Below are 24,720 nucleotides of genomic sequence, written 5' to 3'. Positions count from 1 at the left end.
GTTGGAGGTGTCCTGGTAGTAGAGTTTCTTAGGGTGGTGAGAGGAGATTCTGGGAGGATGCAAAACACCTCCGAGAGCCTTGGACCACACACCCAGCCTTCTGATCCCAGCGGTAGAAGGTAGCAATTTCTTATATTTAAAGCTGTCCCAGGTCAGGACAGCCGATTTCCCAGGGCCTGAACAGTGAGGAATACAGGTGGGTGTTGCTAATGATGAGCAGTGTCCCTGAGCAGAGGACAGACGAGGGTTCCCGAACAGCCAGAACAAAGGCTATTGAGTCAGCAAGACAGTCATGAAGGGGGTGAGGCAGACACCATGCTGGAACTCACAGCAATCTTTGCCATTGAATAAGCCCCCACAGGGGAGTGAAGTGTTGGAAGAGGGAAGGGAAGATGGGGGACTGTGCGGGGCAGGCACACAGGTGAGCGTTCATGGAACACATAGAACATCTTAGTTCCTTGGAGGGTTTATATTGAGAAAATAAGGACAGGTCCATGAGGCAGCCCTGAAATATGGATGGTCTAAAAAGTCATTTACTTTTTTCTTGTCAAGCTTTACCTCTTCCGGGTGGAAAGAGAAAAAGAGAAAGAAAGGAAGGAAGGAAGAAAAGAATGACAAGAAATGTCCCTAAGTGTTCACTGGTTCTCCTCCATAGGGGCCTGTCCTTGACCTCAGCAGAATATGCCCTCAGGAGACCAGCACTGTACCTCATGTGACCCCAGGGTGACTGCAGGTCCCAGGGCACTGCTTCCTTGTCCCAAGCACAACAACTTGCCTGGTGGCAGCTACCCTCTTCACTAGAGTCTCTCAGTGTCCGGAGTTCTTTTTGCTACAATGAGGGACACTAATAGTGGGGTCATGATCATGATGGATGATGTTGGGGATTCCAAGGAAGGGCAGCATGGCTGGGCTTGTGTCCTCTGGGCCTACTGGCAGCTCCAGGTGAGTGAGGTAAGTTGGGGCCAGGCAGGGAAGCAGTACTCAATGTTAGTCAACTGTAGACTTTAAATGGTTAAAATGGAAAATATATGTTTTACAATTAAAAAAAACCCTCCAAAAACCCTGGTGGCATGTGAATGTACATAAAACCTTATGGCTTAAAAAGAAAAATTCTTAGGCCAAACGAAGGAGTACATTACTGATACATTCTAAAACATGAGCCTCAAAAGCATGATATTCAGTATAAGAAGCCAGACATAAAGGGCACATATTGTATGATTCCAGTCACATGAAATATTGAGAATAGGCATATCCGTGGAGACAGAAAGCACATTTGTGGTGGCCACAGCCTGAGCATAGGTGGAATAGAAGAGACTAATGGGGATGAGGTTTCTTTTTGAGGTGATTAAATGTTCTGGTATTAGTGCCGATGGTTGCACAACTTTGTGACTAGATTATCAATCACTAAATTCTACACTTTTCAAAGGGTGAATTTTATGGTATGTGAATTATGTCTCAACTTAAAAAATGGTGATTAATAAATGTGATTTTTAAAATAACATGGGGAACATTATCATGAGTTTTATTTGCTTCCTGCCATCCTAAGCTCTGTAGATATGAAAAAAGACACACACACCCCCCAAATGAGAACAAGCACTATTTACTGAGAACTTGTCTATAGAGCACGGGAGTCAGCCACCACCACTCACATCAGGCTGAGACTCAGGGCACACATAAGAGTGGGGACACTTTCTGATGGCAAAAAAAGGAAGGCATGTGCTCCCCAGAGCTTTTGATGTGAGGAGGCTGGAGACAAGTTGATAGGAAGAGGGTCGTCCTAAGTGATTACTTAAGGGAATATATTTGGCTTTCCCCGCATTTGGTTCTACATGGAAAGGACTGAAAATGACGAAGCTGTGAGTCACTGACCAAATCCTGACCCTTCGGGTCTATTGCTGCAGAGGTTGGAGTCTGGTTTTCCAGATTGGTTTCTGCAGGGTGTGGGGCAGGGCCTTGTGGCTGGAGGGAGAGGTTCCCAGGCTTCCAGGTGGATTTAGAAAATTCTGCATCCCAAAACCCTTCTTCATCATCTTCAACCAATCAAAGACTCTGTGGGTAGAGAAACTTGAATCAATGTCTTTAAAATTAACTGCAAACAGAATTGAAAATGACTAATGTACAATATAATGACATACTAAAAGGCAAATATCAATAGAAGAATCAAACAGAATTTTATAAATTCCTTCCAAGCAATGAATATGCTCAATGAAAATCACACGCTCATGAACTTCAGTATTTGGTAGTACATATCTGTGTGAAAAGAATTTTCAAATATGAAATGTATAAACAATGCAAAATCTCCTTATAAGTCAGCATTAACAGCTGAAATTTTGATGATAGGAACATGTAATAAGCTAAATGGCATCCCCCTTGCAAAACAATTCCATTTTTCTCATTAGCAGAATTGTATCACAAAAAAATGTACTAAATATATTTTAAATTTCATAGATAAACACTTTGTGAAAAGAACTGCAAACTATAGTAATTATTACAGTAATGTCAACTTACTGTAAATCTTAGGATTTCTTATTTCACTAATGTTCACATTGTAGTGAATCTCATGACAAAAAGAGTTCATTAAATTTTCTTCTTGACCGAATACCGAAATCTGGCCTTCTGGTCGACCTTGTCGCTGCAGACGCCAAGTGACGTGCAACTGGTGTGAACCTCAACAGGAAGTATCCAGATTGCACACGGGCGAAGGCGCAACGCCACGCTCCTGACAACCGGCCTCGACTCAGGCCACCATCGGTCCTCTTTCTCGCCCTGGGGTGTCCTCCCCTGCGCCCGCACGTCTGTAGGCCGTTCACTGTCTGCAGAGCTTCTTCAGAGAAGCTACCGACAACCGCGCCCACCCAGGGCCTCGGCCAGGCTCGTGTCTCCTCCCGACCATCACGGATGCTCCGGGCGGTCCCTGTTTCCCAAAGAGAAACGACAACGACTTACGACCACCGTAGCCTAGGAGGAACTGCCGCCCCTCCAGGAGCGCCCTACACGCTTGCCCTCGAAAGTCCGAGGTGAGGGGACCTGAACAGTTTCGAAACGCAAGCGCCACGCTGACGAGGCCACCAAGGTGGGGACGAGAGCTCCCCGCATAGACGCCGGTTCAATCTGCCGGGTGGCTCCTGTCTGTTGACCCGCATCCTGTGCCCCTGCCTCAGGGCAAGATCCGCCCTCGTGACCGCCTCGAGTGGAATCCGGAGAAACTGAAGTGGAACCCGTTGAGCAGCCCCACCGCCAGGACTGCACCATGATGGACCCGGGCCCCCAGCCGGCGAGGAGGCACCGACGGATCGTGACACACGGTGTACGACGCTGGTCACGGACATCCTCTCGTGGTCGCGCGTAACAGGACGTGAGGTCTCCGCGGGCGCCAAGGGGCACCAGAGACTGCTGGTCGACAGGCGCAGACCTCCCCAGAAACCTGCGAGGGAGCTCAGCGCCAGCCCCACAACACACATCTCTCCACATTCAATCTCTGGTGAGAGCAGGAGGCGCCCATCACTCCGCACCACCGGGATGGTCGCCGCCAGCGTCGCCGGCCTCAAGGAAATCTGGCCCGCGCCTGGGGGGCGAGTCACATCCCTCGCGAAGGTCGCCAGAGCTCAGAAGGGAAGGGGTAATATAAAATTGGCCGCCAGGTGGCTCCCGACAACGGGTTCGAACGTCAGCGGGATGGATTCTGATCGCTGGTCGGCGAGGGATCAGCTCCGACCGCCCAAACGCTCGAGTTCGTCTCGGGCCGTCCACCTAGGAGCTACCGGCCCCCAGCAGCGGACGGGGCTGGGAAGATTTGTGCAGGAGGCTGCCGCGAAGGAGATGCGTTCCTCACGCTAATGTGGAGAATTCTGCAGTCAGAACCCTGACTCTGGACACTTGGGTTCCCTTAGTGCCCAGCCTGTTACCTCCTTATCAGGAGACCTTAGCAATTCACTTGGTTGCTCCAATTATCTCTGCCCACCCTACACCTGTGCAGCTCTTCTCTCCATGAGCCTAGAGCTGCTTTCCCAAGGAAGACAACCCCATGCCATTGCAGGTAGGAGCCAAGGAGACAACTGAACATTTGCATCTGGACCTATGAGAGAAATTTTATGTATCCAACGCAGGAAGATACAAGACTGAGAGGGTCTTATAACTTTAGCACCACATGAGCATAGCTTTCATGCAACAGTGAGGCACACTCGGCAAGTCCAGGGGTGTCAGGAAGAAGAAACACACACACACACGCACACACACAAGCACACACACACACACATCTCCAGGTCTAATAAGAACACTTACCAGGGCTGGCAATGGTGGGATCAGAAAGCCCATTGTTCCCACTTCTGGCGTTCCCTGGACTAGAATCCCAGATCATTCAAGCAGATCCTGGTTGTTTTACTGATGTCACTGTGGGGGAGTGAGGTCTTGGAGCTCCCTAGACTGTCATTTGCTGTCCAGTGCTCTACACTTTGTTCTGTGTACTATGCCCCTTCTCCTCCATACACAGTCACAATTAAGAAAATAAGAATCTGTAGACATTGCATTCAACTTTCTAATTTGAATGAAGGTTAAGAACACAAAGGAACAGAGTTATGTGAATAATTTTGCTAAGGAACTTACTTTTATTTTTTTGAAGCTATCAGAATGCTTATGAGTAGTCTGTAAAAGGTTAATCTTTTTTAAAATTAGGAAAAATAAATGATTCTTTAGTGCTATCTCTCACCAAACCCCAAATCACCCCAGCACTTATAACACAGGACTCAACTGATGAAACGTCTGCTCCCCACTGGCCTAGAGATTTCTGTTCTGAGTTATTCTCTATCCTCTGTGTTCACTGCATTCCTAAGTCCACTGCAGCCAGTAACATGATGAAGGAGGCCACTGAGCCCAAGGGATGACCTTTCAAAAAAGAGAAGGAAAAAACCTCTCCCGTCTCCTGTGAGGTCACAGCCTTAATGGAGGCTGGAGCAAGTGAAAGTAAATGTTGGGAAAGAGAGTGTTTCTACATTGGTCCCTGACCTGCCATATCCCTAAAAGAATGGTGAACATAACTGGCGTTAATATTTCCTGGGTGCACTTAGAAGATCCAGACCTAAAGTACAAACCTAACCATTTGGCAAAAGATGGATCACTACAGGAACAAAAGTAAGCCTTTTTTTCTCACCTGTTGTTTCATTATCAGGAACTCTGGCACCACCTGACCTCCTCTGCATCCTTATGCAGGGACAATCTGAAAGTCAAGCAGATAAATCTGAGGAAAGAGAAAGCAGCCATGAGAACCCAGCCTTTCAAAGTATTGTTAGATACATCAGGCATCAATCCCCAACCACTCAGCTGGGAGTGACTCCTCCCACCTTACCCACAGACATGCTCAGACAGAAGGAACGGTTTTCCTTCCCATGGTCAAGAACAAGGCTGCATTGCCTACTCGGCTTGTTTAGAGGATGTAATATCCCCATTTTGCAGAAAACAATGCAAATTATGGGGTGTTACACTTTGATTCGACTTACTGTTCAGTTATTATTTTATTAATATTCAGTTCCTAGGATTAACACTAATTCCCAGATAACCCTTACCATGGTCTTCTGGCGAGTCCTGTCTCCACAGCAAGGACACCTCTTGAAAAGTTCTCATTTAATAATTCTTGGTGAAAGGCACATTCATTTGTTCTCCAACACCCATTCCAGGACTTTAGCACCCCACCTTCCCTGTTGCGCCCCCCGCCACATTGGATGCCCTTGCCCTCAGTCACTTGGTTCCTCCCCATGTGGAAATCAGCAACATCAGAGCCTCAACCCTAGCTCTGCCCTCCATGTCCTTGGACATGTGGCCAGGAGATTTTCTATCAATTTAATGAAGGATGGAACAATCTGAGGACCCATGTCTTTTGACATCACATGTCAAACACTAACCTGGGCTTCAATGAAAAGGTAATTGATTAAACATAGCTCATGGATATAGTGTTTGAAACATAAAGAAGACCTAAAACTTAATCAGAAAGCTATGACCAGTGAGGGTTTACCAGATAGAAAATCTGTGAATTCAGCAAAGTAACATTACCTGTGAATGTAAATAACATGGGAAGATTTTCAATGAAGACCATCACTGAGGAAGCCGTCTAGAAATCACATGAAGAGAAGTGACTGAATGAGTATTATGTGAGTAATTTTTAACAGCCTCTATTTCCTTGTCAATAGCAGGGATTTCGTGCTGAAGAAGAGCCCACTGAATGCAATGAATATGAGGACATGTCATATACAACAACCTTAACTCCACGTGTGTTACACTTTCAGCCCGAATGGGAGAGACTTCAGCCGTTATTCATCACTGAATTAACATAAGCTAATTATGCTAGAGGGAAACCATGCAGATCTCAGAATGTGGAAGGTTTTTAGTCACCCTCCAACCTTAGACAACATGAGAGAGTGCACCCTGGAGTGACTCTTGCAAATGTCCTGAACGTGGGAAATAATTCAGCTGAAGCCTCGCATTTATACACCAACAGCTCACACTGGAGAAGACGAACCTTATAAAGGTAATGTAGCGAGAGAGCTGACTTTTATTCACACCAATAAACTCACACGGAAGAGAAGCCCTATATTTGGAATGACTGTGGAAGAGCTTACAGTGACCATCCAACACTTTAATATCATGAGCACATTCACACAAGAGAGAAACCACAATTAATATCATTTATGTGAGAAAACACTTAGTCAAAGCCATAACCTTAGTCATGGGGGAGAATTCACACTGATGAGAAACCCTACAAATGCAATGAATGTGGAAAAGCATTTAAACGCAGCTCTCATGCTTATACGCACTAGAAAACTCGAAGGAGAGACACCCTATGTCTGGAATCCATGTGGTGTAGCCTTTACCCAGAGCTCCCACTTTTATCAACACCAGCGAATTCATACTGAGTAGAAACCCTGTGTCTGTAATCAAGGATATTGAGCCTTCAGCCAGAAATTATCCCTTTTAAACCACCAGGAAAGTCATGTGGAGAGAAACACTGGCCCTGTAATAATGGTGGAAGAGCCTTCAGTTGGAGCTCCAGCCTCAGAATACACAGAGAACTCAGAGTGGGCTGCATCCCTGACACAGTAGAGAAGACATCCCAAGGTTTACTACGAGGAGAACCCTCTTGGTGTAAGCCATCTAATCACTGCTGTAGAAGAAATCTGATGAAATGAATGCTAGCGTTCCATTAGTCATGGAGTCATTAGACGTGAGAGGGTTCACACTGAAAAAATAGTCTCAGTGTAATGAAGGAAGAACATTCTTCAGTGATTCATTATTCCTGACTGAACAAGAAAATGCTCACACTGAGGAGATGCCAATTCTAAAGACAATGTGGAAAATCTTTCACTTGCTATTCACATCAGAAAACTCATACTGGGAAAATAGTCTATAAAGAATGTGTTAGCATGCAATTGAGTCAATAATTCAGTCCTTCAGCAATTGTCTTATTATTAAATATACAATATAAAGATGTAGATGGTGAAGGGGTTTGAGAAGTGCTGCAAGCAATATTCAGTATCAGGTAAGAAGAAACGAGGCAAACCTGCTTCAGTAGATCATTCAAATGTGTCATTCAAAATCATGAAATATTGTGATACGTAAGAATGGGCCTATTTTCTGTTAATACTCTGTCACTGTTGATCAGTTAGACACTTTCTGTCTTTATAAAATTATAATCATAATTACAAAGACTGGGATCAGTCAGGAAACAACGATGAATGTTAACTGAAAATGTAAAGCATAGTATGATGTGTGTTAACACTTACATTAGCGTCCAAATATGTGTATACACATTCAGGATGAATGGCTTCAAGGATAATTACACACATACTTTGTGATTAACCTCTGCTGCTTCAATTAATTCTATTACTTAACTTGCATTTACTATTTCCCGTATGACTTAAAAAATTATACATTAATTATATTTAAAGAAAGGTGAATAATTGTGGGTACATGGACAGGAAGAACTCAAGAATTCAGAGTCAGACGGTGGTTTAATCCTTACTTAGCATTTTGTAGCCAAGGGTTTCTTTGTTTGTTTTGTCCAAGAAGAACAGATAAATATCTTCAGGACTGAGAAGGTGAAAGATCTTTGCAGACATAAAAAGAGTTCTACTTAAAGAATGTATTAGAACATTGAGGGGTGCATATACTAAATCACGTAAACACAATGGAGATCCCTCACAGAGCCATTGGTAAGTCTACCTTTAAAGCTTTACTCTTTGATGTAGAAAAATGGTACTAAAAAAAGTTCCTGGAGAAAGTTCACCATAGAGACAATGTCTATTTTGTCAATTAAACCTTCAAGAAGGCTAGTTAGGGAGAGTGTACAGGCTGCATGATGAGTTCTGGCCCTTTTTCAGTTCAATTTTTTTTCTTTGTTGGCCAAAACATTCGTTATAGCCCTGAGGTCCATTGGAGTCTAATGGGTTGAGAAATGGTATTCTAGGGCCTATAAAGCCCATCATGGGGACTTTCCTAGCATTCCAGAGGTTAAGACTTCAACTTCCAATGCAGGGAGTGTGGGTTCGATCCCTGGTTGGGGAGCTAAGATCTCACATGGCTCACAGGCAAAAAACCAAAACAGAAAACAGTAAATTGTAACAAATTCAATAAAAAACTTTTAAAATGGTCCACATCAAAAAAAAAATCTTTAAAAAAATTTTTTTTAAAAACCCATGATGTTACCTGCAACATTACTGTGTGTACATGCATCTGAGTGCACACACAGACACCCATTCAAGGGAGGGACAGTGTAACAACTATCTGATCATAAAGGGAAAATGCGATTCAGGAATTATTAGCATAAAGGATTCATGCAGGAGAAAAATAAGATAAATCACTGTTTATTCATTTATAAATTTTCATTCATTTGTAAACTGTTCATTTATTTATAAACTTTTCAATTATTAAATATTTAATGAGAACTTCCAATATTTCAAAACCTGGATTGTTATGATGATTAAACATAAATAGCAGAACGCCTTTCTCTTCATAGAACTCTATATTCTAACGCAGGCAATAAGAATAAATTGCAAAACAAAATTTCTGACATTAAAAAAAAGACATGCTCATACATTGTATAGTCACAAAATATCACTACTAGTCTACAATAAAAAGTTGGCACTTCATAAAATAAAATTGACATTTAAAACAGTCTCAATTCTGGAAATTTGAAAAGTTATATATTTTTAGAAAGACTGGTTAGTAAAAATAGTTTACAAAATTCTCAATTTTGGAAAAGCTTGTCTTCATGAATTGGGGAGAGCAAAGCTAGATTTCCTGTCTTAAGATCCAGGTTTGCTCTTCTCTATATTCCAAAATAAAAATTTTAAATTGTTAGAATTCAAAACTACATGTTTGAAAATCAGTAACGATTTTTATAAGGATAAAAATTCTGCTGCATGTGCCTCTTAAAATTCCTTTCATTATCCATTTTATTCAAAATTCAACCGGTTACCATTTTAAAGGATAACAGACAAGAGGATTGCTATCTTGCTCTGTATATTGGGCTCTTAATTCCTTTCTAATTTTTTTGATAGCCCAAAGCAATCCAAAATAACACATTATTATCATAAAATCCAGAATTTCCCAGTGTGTTCTGTAGTGTATATAGTCCCAATGCGATTATATACACTTGTGGTAAATTTGAAGTTATATGTATTCCTAAATGCAAAATAAAAATCTAAAAATGCATTTACCTATATGTTTCATTATGCAATAATGCCCTTTTAAGAAAGAAATGGCTTACCAGATGCAAGAATACCTGGAAGTTGCATAATATGTTTTTATATTTAATAACAGAAAATAAGGTAATAAGTGATTTTTTTGTTGTTATATATTTTTATATTCTTTTGTAAATTACATATTCATTGCTTCATCAATGTGATTTTTTTCTGGTTTATTTTACTCTAGTGTGAATTATAGTGCATTAACTCTTGATAGTTTTCTATTAGAAAATGATTCTTGATGAAATTCTCCATGATCAATTAACTTTGATAAACACTGCCACAGGCAAGACATGTCACCAAACCAAAATTTAAAGTAAATACTTTTATGGCTTACAATGTCCTATTTTGAGGCTCAGAAATATGTAGCAGTTTTTGCAGTTGATGCTAATTTGTGTGGGTGCTAGGTTTTAGTTACACTAATTTGTGATTATTTCTGAGATGAAAATAAAAATATCTGCAGGTGGATTCCCTTCCTCAGTGCAGGAATAATTGTGAATTAGTGTTTATTCTAACTGAGATTACTGAGAGTAATGTAACATAGTTACTTCTACCTAAAGTTGGTTTCCAGGGATAAAATTCGCTAAATGTTTAACTGTTTTAAAAGTATAAATCCCAGCATATGAGTTTCAAAAATTTTTTTCCCCACTTTTCTGGAGCAAGGGTTGGCAAACTTGTGTAAAGGACCAGAGAGTAAATATTTTAGATTCGCCATAGGATGTCTGTTATTTCTACTCAGCTCAGTCATTGTAGCCAAAAAGCAGCTACAGTAAAATGTAAATAAAGCAGTATAACTGTGTTTCAATAAAACATTATTTATAGACAGGAAATTTGAATGCTATATAATTTTCGTGTGTTGCAAATAATCTTTTTATGAATTATTTTCAGCCATTTAAAAATATAAAAACCACTCTTAGCTTGCAGTTCCTACCAGCACAAGCTGGGTGTGGAATTTGGCCAATGGGATGTAGGATGCAAGGGCCTGTTCTCTCGAGTTACAGTGCAAACATCCCTCATTAGAGACCAGCATTCGAAAACGAATTGATTGTACTAGCCCTGCGCCAGAAAATATGAAAACTACAATCAAAACAAAAAACAAGTTACCGAAATCTGCCCAAGATGTGAGGGGATTTACTCCTCCCCCAGGATGTCCCCCTCTGCTCATGTATGGTTCCCTCCTGTTGGCGTCCCCAGCCACCAGCAGTGAGTGAGACTGTCCTGTCCCTCTGCTCCCTGTCCGACCGCATGCAGGGGCCCAAAGAGTTCTCAGCAATAGTTATTTACGGGGCACAGATCCTCATCCATCAATTCACTACTAACTTCTGTGGCTCCCAGAGGGACAGAAAGCCGCCTTTCCAGCCCCACGCCTGGCTTGGAGTCCAGCCGCTAAGAGTCCAGCCTCTCTGAGGGTTAATGGCCAGCGGAGTCTGGCAGCTGTTGTGGGTTCTCTGCACCCAAATGGGGTTGGGGCCATGACCTGTTCTTCAGTCTCACGGCCAACACCAGCGGATAACTGACAGTTCAAGTCACCAAACGTCTTATTTTGGCAGGGGCCAGAGCACCTTCTACAAAACAGTTATAAAGAACATTTCTTTCGTCTAGGATGGGAAATCTGGGCCCTTTCACACCAGAGACAAGGATCAAAGAAGTAGCACGCGGGGTGCAGTAAGTAGTTGACCCCCGCGTTGTTGTTCCAGTGCCGGCCCTGCCCGCAGCCTGCAGCCAGCGAAGCGGCCCGGCGCTGCGTCCATCGGCTCTTAGGCTACAGACCGGGAAGCACGTGGAGCCAGAAGTGGAAGCGGCCCGGTGTCGCCGGACCGCCTAGGAGAACCCCGACGGCGCCTCTGGCGTCAGTGTCTCCACGGCTCCGCCTGCAGCTCGCCCGGCAGGTCCGGAAGGAGCGACCGCGGGGCGGGCGGAGCACACGGCAGGGCTCCGGGCTGGGGCGGCGATCGCTGCTGGGCCCATCCCCGCACGAGCTCCTGCCTCCGTCGCTGACGTCGCAGGTGCTTGATGCATGGCGGGAGCCCTGGAGGCGGCGAGGAGAGGAGCGGGGCGGCCTACAGGCCCAGGAGATGGTCCCGCTCCTCCGCGCTCACGGGAAGCGGTAGTCATGGGAGCACCCCGAGCGGTACAGCGGATCCTCGGCCCGGCAGAGGGCTTCCCGCCGGCCGGGCTCAGCCCCGCGGGGCAGGAACCGCACCCGCTTCTCTCCCTCGGCGCACAGACCAGCCCGGTGTCTCTGCCGCCGCCACGGGAAATTGGGGTCGGAGGACAGAGAGAAGGGGCGCGATCCCAGCATATCCTCTGGCACCTGGAGGCTGCCTCATCCTCCGCAGACAGGGGCATGTCCCTGAACTTGGCGGCGGGGCCCAGGGCCTCAGAAGCGCCGGTGCCCTGGCCCCTCCCCAAGCAGAGGACATGGTGCTCATTTTGAAATGTATAGAAATTCCAAATTACTCTGTTGTGTAACAAGAAGTAACATAGTGTTGTAGATCAGTTATATTTCAACAGTCAACCAACAAGCAAACAAACTCATCCAATAACAGTCCGATTTGTGGTCCACAGAGGCAGGGCGTGGGAAGGGGTGGGACTGGATGAAGGTGGCCCAAACTGCAAGCATCCACTCGTAAGAGATACCAGGGATGCAAGGTAGCACATGATAAAGATAATTAACACTTGTGTCTCCTATACATAGAAGTGGTTCAGAGAATTAATTATAAAGGTTCCCATCACAAGAAAAACACATTTTTCTATTTCTCTAATTTTGTGTCTATATGAGATGATGAAAGTTCCCTAAATTTAGTGTGATAATCATTTCATAACATATGTAAGTCAAATCATTATACACTGTAAAGTTACACGGTGCTCTATGTCAGTTATACCTCAGTAAAACTGGAAGAAGATAAATGAATAAATAAAATGGTGCCCCATTGAATCTCGATTAAAATGGATACTAAATGGAATTTTAGTGGGCATGTGCAGCAGTTTTTGTATTCTCATAAAAACCATTATTGATTTTCAAAAGTGTATTTTGTAATTGAACAGTTAATTTAAAAATACTTATTTCATAATATTTTGAACAATTATCTTGGCTGTTAGAAAGGGAAATCTATCTTTATTCTTCCCAAATCTTTCAGAATAGCTTTTCAAAGGTTCAGAATTTTGTAAAATATTTTTTAAAAACCCAGTCTTTTTGACAATTTTTGGCCTTCCAAAGTTCTATAATGATACTGTTATAAATCTCAATTTTGTTTTATAAAGTGGCAACTTTTCTTTGTAAATTAGGAGCAAACATTTTGTAGTTACACAATTTGTAAACCCTTATGTATGTTTGATTTTTAATATCAGAAATTTTATATTGCAGTGTATTTGAATTGACTGCGTTAGAATGTAGAGTTCTACGAAGATAGGAACATTGTATTATTTACATTTTAGTCCTCATAACAAGCCAAGTTCTGAAATCCTGGAAGCTTTCAGTAAATATTCATTAATAATTGAAAATTTGATAAATTAATGACTGAGGTAACTTAGATGCTCTCTCTCCTGATGACACATTTATACCATTGATTCCAGACTCACATTTTCTTTTTAGGTTCAGATGGAGGCTATATGCTCTCTCCCTTGCTTGCACGTTTGTGTGTGTGCGTGTGCATGTACACAGACAGGAGCACAGACACACAAATGTTGCAGGCAACATCCCATGCTTTATAGCCCCCTACAATACCATGTTTTCACCCATTAGACATCCGTGGACTTTAGGGTTATAATGAATGTTTTTAGGCCAACAGAGGAAAAGCAATTTATCTGAAGAGGAGCAAGACCTTATCAGGCAGGCCCTACCCTCTCCAAATCTGAAAATGGAACTCTCCATGTCTGCAATGATTTTTTTTTTATCTTACCTTATTTTATTTATTGGGGCTATAGTTGTTTTACAATGTTGTGTTTCTGGAATGATCTTCCACTTTCTTCATTCTGACATATCTATCTGTTCTTTGTGGGGGAAAAAACATTTTGGCTAAGAAATTCTGTTGCAGGAATAAACCCCTGCAAAATTTCTTGGAATTTTCATGGCCGGGTCCAAAAATTCTCCAGGACTAGGAATCTTGTGAAAAAATTAAGTTTATTTGTAATTCAATTTTAAGTCTTAAGAGGCACATTGAGTGAAAATATAAAAGGAATAGAATAATTGAAGCACCAGATTTTACAGTGTTTTGAGACAGAGGGCTTCTCACCTTGTGAATTCATCAGTGTGAATAGAAGTTAAGGCTCTGCTGAAGTGTGTCCCACATTTATCACATTAAGAGTTCTCTCCAGTGTGAGTTTCTGGTGTATTTAAATGTGAGGCTGCAGCTAAACTATCTTCCACGTTTATAACATATATAGGTGTTCACTTCAGGGTGAGTTTTCTCATGACATCTAAGGTTACAGCATTGTCTACAAGCCTTCTCACATTGATGAGACCTGCATGGTTTTACTCCAGTATAAATTATCTTATGTTAATTCAAAGATGAATAAAGGCTGAAGGCTCTTCCAAATTGATTGCAAGCATAGGGTTTCTGTCCTGTGAGAGGTCACTCATGTGGCGTGATAGTTGAGTTCTATGTGAAATCTCCTCATATTTGTTACATTCAGTGGGCTCTTCTCCAGTGTGAAGTCCCTACTATTGATAAGGAAAGGAAAGACTATTAAAAGTTTGCTCACATAAAATTCATTTCTATACTTCTCTACACATGAATTCTATGCTGCTCCCTCAGTGATGGTCTCCACTAACTACCAACCCCACCATGTTACTTATATTCACATAGAGTCTCACTTTGCTGAATTCATATAGATTTTTCTAACTTGTAGCCTCTCACTGCCATCGTTTTCTGATTAAGTTTTCGGCCTTCTTTATTTTTCAAACACTATATACATGAACTATATTTAAGCAACTGCCCTTTTGAAACTCAAGGTACAGTTTGTTTTTGGGGAAAAATGGTTCCAAATGAAAACTATTCAAAAGCCTCTGCCGGGCCAGCGCTTAAGTCCCCTTTCAGTCAGATGGTTGGGCTGAATTCCTCTTACCCTAAGATCATATCTCTTATGTGGACAGCGGGGTTTATTCCCGTAAACTTACTATTGACCTTCAGATAAATGGCTTCTTCCTGAAGCTACTGTCTGTGAACATGTTTAAAATTGATCTTTAACACAGAGAAAAGGTATGAAATGGAGCAATATATAAGAAATTGGAAACATATTATAGGATATTGACAATTGGAATATATCTTGAAGGGTAAAACAAACGAAAAATAAAATGGCTGGGATGTTGGTGAGATAAGGATGAGGAAAAGCACCGGAAGGGAGGGACTGAAACAATGGGTGCTGCGTTGACGTTTAGCACCAGTCGCCACAGAGCCATCCTTTCCTCTAAGGCCAAGGAATATACGGAAGGTTAGATTAATAAGATTGATACGTTCACAGAATTGTGACACTATCGGAGGGATTTTTCTACATTGACTTCAACAAGATTTCAGAGACATTTCACTCAAAGAAACCTGCAATTGACATTACCCCAGGTCTGGATGAAGTTCACAATCACATGTCTTCAAAGTCACTGATTCCTAAAAACATGCAGGACATTCTGGTTCAGGCTGCCCCATTTACCCAAATGTCCAGAGGTGATGGTCGAGGGTGACAGTAATGAGAAAAGGCAGTTGTGTGTATCAAAAGCCTAAACGTGTTTGACGTCAAGTCCAATGTTCCTCTGGGCTGACTTGGCGTATGCCTTTCAGGTGCATCACAGAGATGGGCACACTCTGAATACAGAGTGACTTTCATGGTAAAGGATCATCACATGAGGGGTGGTGTGAAATAACCTGCACAGTCCACAACAGAATGTTAATTCTGAGCTGACTGGCAATTAAAAAATGTGTACTTGGGAATTCATAAATATCCCTGTTACCCACTACTTTCAGTTAAATCTACAGACTTAGCACAAGACAGGCAATATACATGTTCCGCCACTTATCAGCAGTGACTACAGGCAAAGTATTCCCCAATACAAACCTCACTGTTCTCATGTGGAAAATACCTTAATAACCTCTCAAGAGAGTTGAGTGATTAAATGAGCTGACATGACATGTTTGAACATAACAAAACTCAATAAATAAAAGCTACAGGTGAATTAGTCATTAAAAAGTCAGAGAGCCTTGATGCCATGTCCACCATTTTGTGTGAGTGAACAGACTGTGTATACAACTTGGGGTCCGCAGTTGCTGCCTACCTAACCTCGACACAGACCATGCATTCATCACCAGATAGGAGGACAGACAGGCTCAGCTTCACAAGCCAGCGGTCCCAGGGCTGCCAAACTGTAAGATGATCCCCAACTGACCTTTCCTGTGGGTTGATGTCCCTCTTTCCCTCCTCGTTTCCTGGGACCTCATCGCTTTGACTATCATTGTCTCTCCTGTAGATTCCTCCTGTCTTCCCTGCTCAGAGACTAATCGGAGACTCTCGATGGTCCAGGGCTCTCCAGGGCTTCACATATCGTCACGATTTCCTAAGTGTTCCTCTACCTACTATATCCTACTCAATGCACCAATTAAGGAAAAAATGCTTTCTGTAAAGTGATTCCAGTTTCTGAACAAAGGTTACCTAAACAGGGGGAAAATGGCTGGTTTGGAACAAGAATGAATGGAAGTATTTTGTTGTGACTTTTTAGAGTTTTCAAAATAGTCAATTGTATTCTGAGAAAACAGATTAAAAATTGGAGAAACAAAGGAAAAAAAAAAGCAAATTGGCCCCACCCTACCCTCTGGGCCAGTCCTGCTGAAGGGCTTCTTCTCTTTCTCCTACCCCGTCAGCTCTGCACAGCCCTCTAGCCAACATCTCTGACCCTGCACGTATTGAACTCACCCGTCCACACACCTCCTCCCCTGCCAGACGTTGAACTTCTGTTCTTGCTCAACCCTCCACTTGTGCCCATCACAGGACAGAGTTCACTGCACCGCAGACTCGCTTATGGAGTGAGTCACACCCCCGTCAAGCCCATGGCTGAGGGGAGAGAAATACAACCTCTCATGTGCCCTCTTTACCATCACAGCCTTCATGGAGTCTGGAGCACCTCGGTGTAAATGTTGGAAAAGAGACGGTTGCTGTATTAGCTCTTGCCCTACTCCACGATACTCACAGAGTTGCCAGACGACAGGACTTGTGCTCAGAGCCTTCACTTCCACCAGGATACACTTAGAGCACTCAGTCCAAGTGGTGACACCTTTCTATCCACCGGAAACAAAGTTACCATACCAGGAGAAAGAGCAAGTCCCCACTCACCTGGGGACACATTGCCAAGAACTCAGCTGCTAGTATTCTCTCTCAGAGACACTGTTTACTCTGAGCAGGCAAATCCAAGGAAAGGGAAGGAAGCCATGAGACTTGAACCCTATCTAGAGTTTTCAGACCTAAGAGTCATGAACCCATAAATCTTTACCTGGGAGTGAACAACCACCCCACCTGCAAATGTGAATTGGTCTATGAGAAAAGAGGAGTAATCTTGTTTCCCACGGTCAAACTCAGAAGGTTTTGGCTACTGTTTCTCATAAGGGAAATATTAGTTTCCTAAATTTATTTATTAGGAAATAAAAATCAAAGAGTTTTTAAAGGTAATTAACCCATGATATTCCAAGTTATTAGTCAGTTTCCTCCCTCGCTCCAAATGCTAGGAGAACCTCCAGTGCACTGACCCCAGTCTCCAAACATGTGTGCCAATCGTCTTCATTTTTATTCCAAATTAATCAAATCAAGTAATTTCAACATATAGTTATGAAGACCAACAATTTCCATATTCCTTCCAAATTCATCACATTTGCTGGTCAAGATTCCAGTCTTGGAGGGCTCCAAGTACCTGCTTCTTCCATGACTGAATCTAACTAGGATATTAAATCTGGTGGGGTTCGCAAATCTCCCAACATCTTTCAAATATCCCTGGACATTGTACTATATCTAGATGATTCAGTCTTATTCTATGCCTCACAAATATTTCAGACCTTCTCCATATCTTTTGATTTTTAATCATTCTCAGTATTTTCGCCACTTTCCACAAAAGGGACCACCTTCTACTAGACAGATTAATCAGATAATTTGAGTAAATTCTTCAGCTCACTGTCACAAAATCTACAAATATTCCTCACGGTTTATTCCCAAGCCCATAGTAAGAATTGAAGAATCATCTCTTCCTTGGCCAAGCCCAATTTCTCCAATTGTATTCTTTTCTCTCCTGCCTCCCTGGAAACTTCATGTAATTGATTATAATTTAATTATTATTTACCTTGGTATTAAAATACAGATGCTATAAAACCCTAAAAATATCTTCCTTGAATGTTTCATAAAATCAAACAACACCAGTCCTTATATAAAACCACACAAAACCCACAGCCTGATGGGCTGTTTGTAGGTTAAACATATTTATATAAAGACTAATCCTCCAGCTGCAATTCTCTTCCCAGAACTGTCCACAATTCACAAAACAGTGAGACCTCCGGCCAAGGCATCAAGACTGCTTTTGGAGGTTTTTAGAATATTAGCAAATTAAAGGAATCTCTTATACTTTCCTTACATATATCTAAGTGGTTAATGTGTTGAGAAGGAAAAGTTTGTGTTAGGGAAGTTTTTCCTTGATTAGATTTATCCTGATTGGCATCCAGATTAAAGGAATCCTTTCTTTATGATTATAAAATATGTGAGGTTATCAGATCTATTAACAGGAGCCCACAGACAATTCTATGCCTGATTCTATAGAAAAAGACTAAAACTTTGAACTCAGGAGTGTGGTAGCTGCATACTTAAGTAAAGACACAAACACAGTTTTTCCACACATTTTGTTTCTGGTGATTACTAAATAAAATTTTCCCCAGGAGGAATCAAAGTCATTTATTATTCAAAGAATTATTAACTTAAAGATAGTTATTTAATTTGATTAAAGAACATTGGTCACAGGCCATTTGAGAGTAGATTAAGTTACTGTGTACATGGAATCTCTGTGCATTTACAATCCTTATGTAATAGTCAAGAGAAACTTGCTTTATGACTCTACGGTTTACTTTTCTGCAATTTGTCCAGAGAGGAAAACAGGAAAAAAAGAAAAGAAAAAAAAATGATGAGTAGAGATATCATGAAATATTACGGGTGTTGCCTGTAGGTTCTATTCAAGACAACGAGAGAGGAGAGTTACTCAGCTAGTAATTTAAAGAAGGAAGCTCTGCGGCACTGACATTTAACCTGAAAGTGAAGTGGTATAAGTGTAGCTGGAACTATGTATGTGTATATCAGGGAGGAGATGAACAGAGACGAGAGCGCTCATTGTAGAGATAAAATCGATGCTTGGTTCTGTTTGTGTGGTTCTGGGACGTTATGTCAATGACTGAGCCCCAAATAATTAGTGGAGCTGCTATCTGAAACTGCAGACGAGAGGAGTAGTAGTTTTTATTTGGGGAGGAAGTTCCTGGCTTCTGTCTGATATACATTTCATTGTAGGTGTCCGCTTCCCATGCAATTATGCATGAGACCTCAGAAATGAAATCTAGCATTCGTTTTTATGCATTATTATCATAGTGGTAACAGGAGAAGACTGAATAATTATAACAGTTTTCGAAGATGGTGTATATAGTAAAAAGAGAGAAGAGGGCTACAATGGAGTCTTGAGATGTTGAAATAGTATTGTTTGAGGAGAACTGCGCACAGTACACTGGCAGGAACTGACTAGTTTAAAGGCAGTGGGGAGTTTGTGATGTCAGAGGACCTTGGAAATATAAATTTCCTGACGGAGGTCATAGTCCAATTCTGCTTGGGTTCAAGTAAAATACTGAGAAACATTCATTGGATTTAATCACGGAGAGATAACTATAATGTTATAAAGGTTTATGTATACGCAAGTCAACAGTAACAGGGAGATCAACCCTAGTAAATCAAACTGTGGGAGGGGCGCCCAGAGACTGTCACTAATCCTGCACTGCTCTTTCAGTTTACTTTGGAAAGAGGAAATTCATTGGGCAGGAACTAGAGAAAAATTGGTTCAGAGATTTTGTTTCAAGAATGAAGAAACTGAAAAAGATGAAAGGGAATGGACTGGGAAGAGAGGGGTGTTCGCTGGTAGAAGAGCTTCAGTTTACAATTAATAATAAAACAACCTCCAGAGAACAGGAGGGAAGGGGATTCATTTGAGAAAAATGGGCTTATCCAGGCGTAGAAATGACTTTCAGTTTAAACAGGAGCGGCATCGCCAATGGGTGAAGATTCAGGAATAGGTGTTGACTTCATGACAGTGAGCTGACACATTTCTTCGAATATTCTACTTCATCTGCATTGTAGGAGGTGAACACACTGTTGAAAGTGAGGGAAGGTGAGAATTTCAGGGATTCAAAGAAACAAGGGGAACATTCAAAGTGTGTGCAAAGCATGGGAGAATGGTTTATGATCATGTCCTGGTAGGATGCAGATATTTATAAAACTCATTGGGAGATACGTATGATAGATGCAGCCATAGGAAGAGGAGTTTTTTGTCATCTCTCATTGGGGTCTTGATCATCAGCTGTGCTGAGAGGTCAGAGGGACCTGAGAATTGTTCCATAAAACTCAGGAGACATGGGAATGATAGGGAGGCTGGGTCAATGCACTGGAGGATTCCTGTGTTGGGAGAACCTAAGCACGGTAGTCATTGTGTGAACAGACTGGAGGGGAAGTGTTATGATAACAGGGAGGATTCCAGCCACTGATTTGATAGGCGACATATCCAGGTGAAATTTGAATCTGGGATCCACACCTCAACACCAGTATATTTAGGAATTTGAGATTCAGAAACAGCCTGAGCTACGTTTGAATTCTAGCTCTGTCATTTTCTAGCTGCATGATCTTCTCACATAAGCAAAATTTCAGAACCTAGCTTATGTTACTTGTTAAAAGGTAACTAATCTATAAGTAACAGGGTTGTACTAAAGATAAATAAGCAAACGTAGGTAAATCTCAATCACAGGGTCTCAAAAGGAATGTTTTCTCTTTTCAGAATCTCAGGATCAAAGGGCTGTGATCCACCCCTCTTCATGACACATTATCAGTATTTGTCTATGCAGTAGTTAATGATTAACATTGACTTGGGTAGCACTTGACAGTTGACACATACTTTCCTATAGAAATATTATGAAGTGAAGAATGTTTCTCCCCATGACATTTAGTAGGACAGAACTCCACCTACTCTTTCGCTAATGTATCTGAAGGTGTCGACTAAATTTCACCCCAAATTAAACTTCATTCTATATTTGATGAGCGTGTCTGCTCTGTGTGGATTGTGGTACCCAACAGTGGGCTTATGATGTGCGTACTCCTGCTGCTTTCCTGTGCAAGGGGTTTTTAGCCCTGATTTGTGTGACAAGACCTTCCAACAAGACATGAGTCCCTGGATTGTTTTCCCCACCATGAAGTAGATCCAAAGTGGCCTGGCCACATAGTCCAAGGCCATGGAGGGCAGCAATAGGGTTGAGGCCCTCATGTTGCTTGATTCCCACATGGGGAGGAACCAAGGTGACTGAGGGCAAGGGCATCCGGGGTGTGGGGAGAGGGCACAGCAGGGAGGGTGGGGCCTCTGAAGCACTGGGGCGGGTGTTGGAGAAAAAATCCTAGTGCGTTTGATCAAGAATTATTTCATGAAACATTTGAGAGTGGTGTTCTTTCTGTGGAGTCAACATTCCCCAACTGATCATTGTGCAGGTTTCCTGCAGTTTGGTGTAACTCCTAGGAACTGAACATTAATGAAATAACTCTGAAAAAGTAGCTCTAATAAAAGTACAACACCCAAGGATTTTCATGTTTTATGTGTAAATGAAAATATTACTGTCTTGATTATGTGCAGTAGCCTACACTGCCTTATTGTTGACGCTGGAGAGAGGGGGGTTCACCATATCTACACATGCCTGGGGGTTAGGTGGTAGAGCTCATTCCCAGGTGAGTGGCTGGGGATTCATGCCTGGAATGCCTAACAATGCTTTAAATGCCAGGATTCTCTTGGTTGCTTTCCCTTTCCTCATCTTTACCTGCTCAGTTTTTCATCTGACCCTGCATAAGTATGCAGAGGCGGACAAGTGTTGGCTGAGTTCCTTACAATGAAACATGTGAGAAGAGACTTATTTTTATTCTTGAATTGGTCCGTCTTTTGCCAAATGGTCAGGTTTCTCCTTTTGGCTTGGATCTTCTAAGTACACCCATGAAATACTAATGCCAGTTATGTTCACCACCCTGTTAGGGAGACTGATGTGGAAATAATCTCCTTCCGTCATTCACACCCACTTGTTCCAGACTCCATTAATGCTGTGACTTCACAGAACACATGGGAGAGATTTTCACTAAAAACAATAAATACAGCCCTTAGCCTCAGTAAAGAAAAATTCCCTAATTACCATGTGAATGACTACAACAGCCTTAGGTGTGTGGTGAACACAGGTGATAGTAATGAGAGAAACAAGTTTGCAGACCCAGGGTGGGGGTGGGGGGTGGAGCAGATGTGAAAGGTGCTGGGGTGGAGGTGGATGCTGGACAATAAAGAGTAATGAGGAATTGTTTACTATTTCTAATTTTTAAAATATTGAACTTTTTATAGACTATATTTGAACATTTTTAAGTCTACAAAAGAAGACAAAATTTCCTTCCTTCACAATAACTCAATTGTCCTATGTGTACTTTCTTTTTAAAGAGTTTCCTATTTATTTATTTATTTTTGGCTGTGTTGGGTCTTTTTTGCTGAGCACGGGCTTTCTCTACTTGCTGCGAGTGGGGGCTACTCTTCGTTGAGGGGCACGGATTCCTCATTGCCGTGTCTCCTCTTATTGCTGATCACGGGCTCCAGGCGCGCGTGCTCAGTAGTTGTGGCTCACGGGCTTGGCCGTTCCGCGGCACGTGGGATCCTCCCAGACCAGAGATCAAACCCATGTTTCCTGCATTGGCAGGTGGACTCTCAACCACTGCGCCACCAGGGAGGTCCCTCCCTATGTGTTCTTCACCTTTGTTCAAACTTGAAAATTGAATATAACATATGCAGATTATTATTTTCTTAATTGTAACTGTGTATTGAGGAGAAAGTGTATGATAGCATGAAATGTAGGGCACTGGACAGGAAATGACACATTAGGGAGCTCGAAGCCCTCACTCCCCGCCAGTGACATCAATACAAAAACCAGGGTTTGTCAGCACAGGGGACCCAAGAAGTGGCAACAATGATCTCTTTTCTGCTCCCACCACTCTCAGACCTGGCAGGAGTACGGATTACCTGCCGATATGTGTGTGTGCGTGTGTGTTTCTTTTTTCTTCGTGCCACAGCTGGACTTGCTGATTGAGCCTGCGTGTTTTAAGAAAGGAATGGCCATATTGCGCTAACAATACAGTGGACCCTCCGTCGCTCTTGTGTCTTTGGGAGTTGAGTGCACACAAAATTTGTATGATGGATCCAGGCGCGAACTTCCAGTTTTCCTCTTGGCTCATACCTGCTATGCCAGGGGAATATTCTTCCCTTGGGAAATCAGCTCAAAGGTTTTGGAGAGAAAGGCTGCACAGGTGTAGGTTGGGAGCAGCAACACTTGGCATGGACGACTGGGCAAACCAAGTGAATTGCTAAGGGTTCCTGATATGAGGAAACAGGCTGAGGACATAGGAAGGCCAGGCCTGCAGAGTGAAAGTTCTTCTTGCCTGTAGGTAGCTCTGGGTGTGGGTGGAGGAGAGATATTGAGGGGCTGAGATGTCAGCCGCCTGTCCCAGGACTGCGGAAGGAGGGGGCAGAAAAGCAGGAAGTGTGGCTCATGTTTGTTTCTGACACACTCATCGTTCTGGTTCTTGACTCCAGGCTGTAAGGAGGAATTTACTCTTGTTTTGCAGTTGCTTTACCTATTCCAATCCTCTACTTTTCCATTTACTCTTTTCAAAAGATATATATAAACTTGCTATTTTCATTAAACAGCTTGTCATCAACATTTTTTCCAAGTCAATAGCTATACATCTAGCTCATTAAAAAAATATATCAATAAACCAAACCACAAAGTGATAATACTGTATTGTCTGAATGTACTTGAAATTTACTTACCTGGTCCCTCTCAATGGCTGTTTTCTAAATGTTCTGTTCTTAAGTAATACTGATATCAATATTCTTAGTACACATGTATTTGCACAAATATTCCCACCTACCCACTTCTTGTCATTTGACTTTTCTTGTGGAATATGTAAAGATCAATTAGGTGGTCAAGTTATCAATCGTTTCCTCTATGGCTTCTGGGCTCTGGTTTTTATATTTTAGTAACATCTCCACTCTGCAATTACAGAATAAAATGTCGTCCGTGTTTTCTATTGGTACCTTCATGGTTTCAGCTTACAGTTCACGCAGTCCATCCCCCTGCAGAATTTTCCTTGTTTACAGCGGCCGGCGGCCCAGGAATAGCGTGAAGAGCGCGTCTCCTTCGCGGCAGCCTCCCGGCACCATCCTCCCAGCTCCTCGTCTCCCGTCTGCTGCCGGGGTCGCGCCGTGTCGTGCCGAGCCGGGCGCTAGCTCCGAGGCGGACTCCCCGAGACGAGCTCGGGCGTTTGGGCGGCCGGCACTGCACCCTCGCCGTTCGGCGATCGGGATCCGGCCCGGGGACGTTCGAGCCGGTGGTCGGGCGCCACCTGGCGGCCGCTTTTATATCGTCCCTTGTCTCCGGAGCTTCGGCGATCTTCGCGAGGGCTGACATTCGGACGCCGGGCGCGAGGCAGCGTTCCGGGACGCCGTCTATCCGTGTGGCGATTGTCCCGGTGTTCTCGGGGCATGGGCTCCTCCTGCGGTCGCTGGAGATTGGGTGTGTAGGTTTACGAGGCTGTGATCGTTGCCGCGCTCCTTAGTGAGTTGTGAGGGTTGCCTGGCTTGGTCGACCAGCAACCGCCCGTGCCCCTCCAGCCACGGGAACTGAGCGGACTCGACCCTACCTGGGCCGCGCGCCGC

The 24,720-nt window shown here is 42.9% G+C and overlaps 1 long non-coding RNA gene across 2 annotated transcripts; it reads right to left on the bottom strand.

The window, feature by feature from the left end:
* Nucleotides 1–1,584: 1,584 nt before the first annotated feature.
* On the bottom strand, nucleotides 1,585–24,047 carry LOC117201625 (uncharacterized). Of its 2 annotated transcripts, XR_007471331.1 has the most exons (3): nucleotides 23,833–24,047; nucleotides 5,147–5,212; nucleotides 1,585–2,049 (listed from the first exon to the last, which is right to left on the bottom strand). It is a non-coding gene; the product is annotated as an uncharacterized LOC117201625 (long non-coding RNA). The 2 variants fall into 2 exon arrangements; XR_007471332.1 differs by lacking the exons at nucleotides 5,147–5,212; nucleotides 23,833–24,047 and adding an exon at nucleotides 2,509–3,818.
* Between the last annotated feature and the right edge of the window lie 673 nt (nucleotides 24,048–24,720).

Source organism: Orcinus orca, chromosome 14 (genome assembly GCF_937001465.1).
Source record: "Orcinus orca chromosome 14, mOrcOrc1.1, whole genome shotgun sequence".
NCBI lineage: Eukaryota > Metazoa > Chordata > Mammalia > Artiodactyla > Delphinidae > Orcinus > Orcinus orca.
The sequence above is the reverse complement of the archived record's forward strand: the minus strand, read 5'-3'. Positions and strand labels throughout refer to the sequence as shown.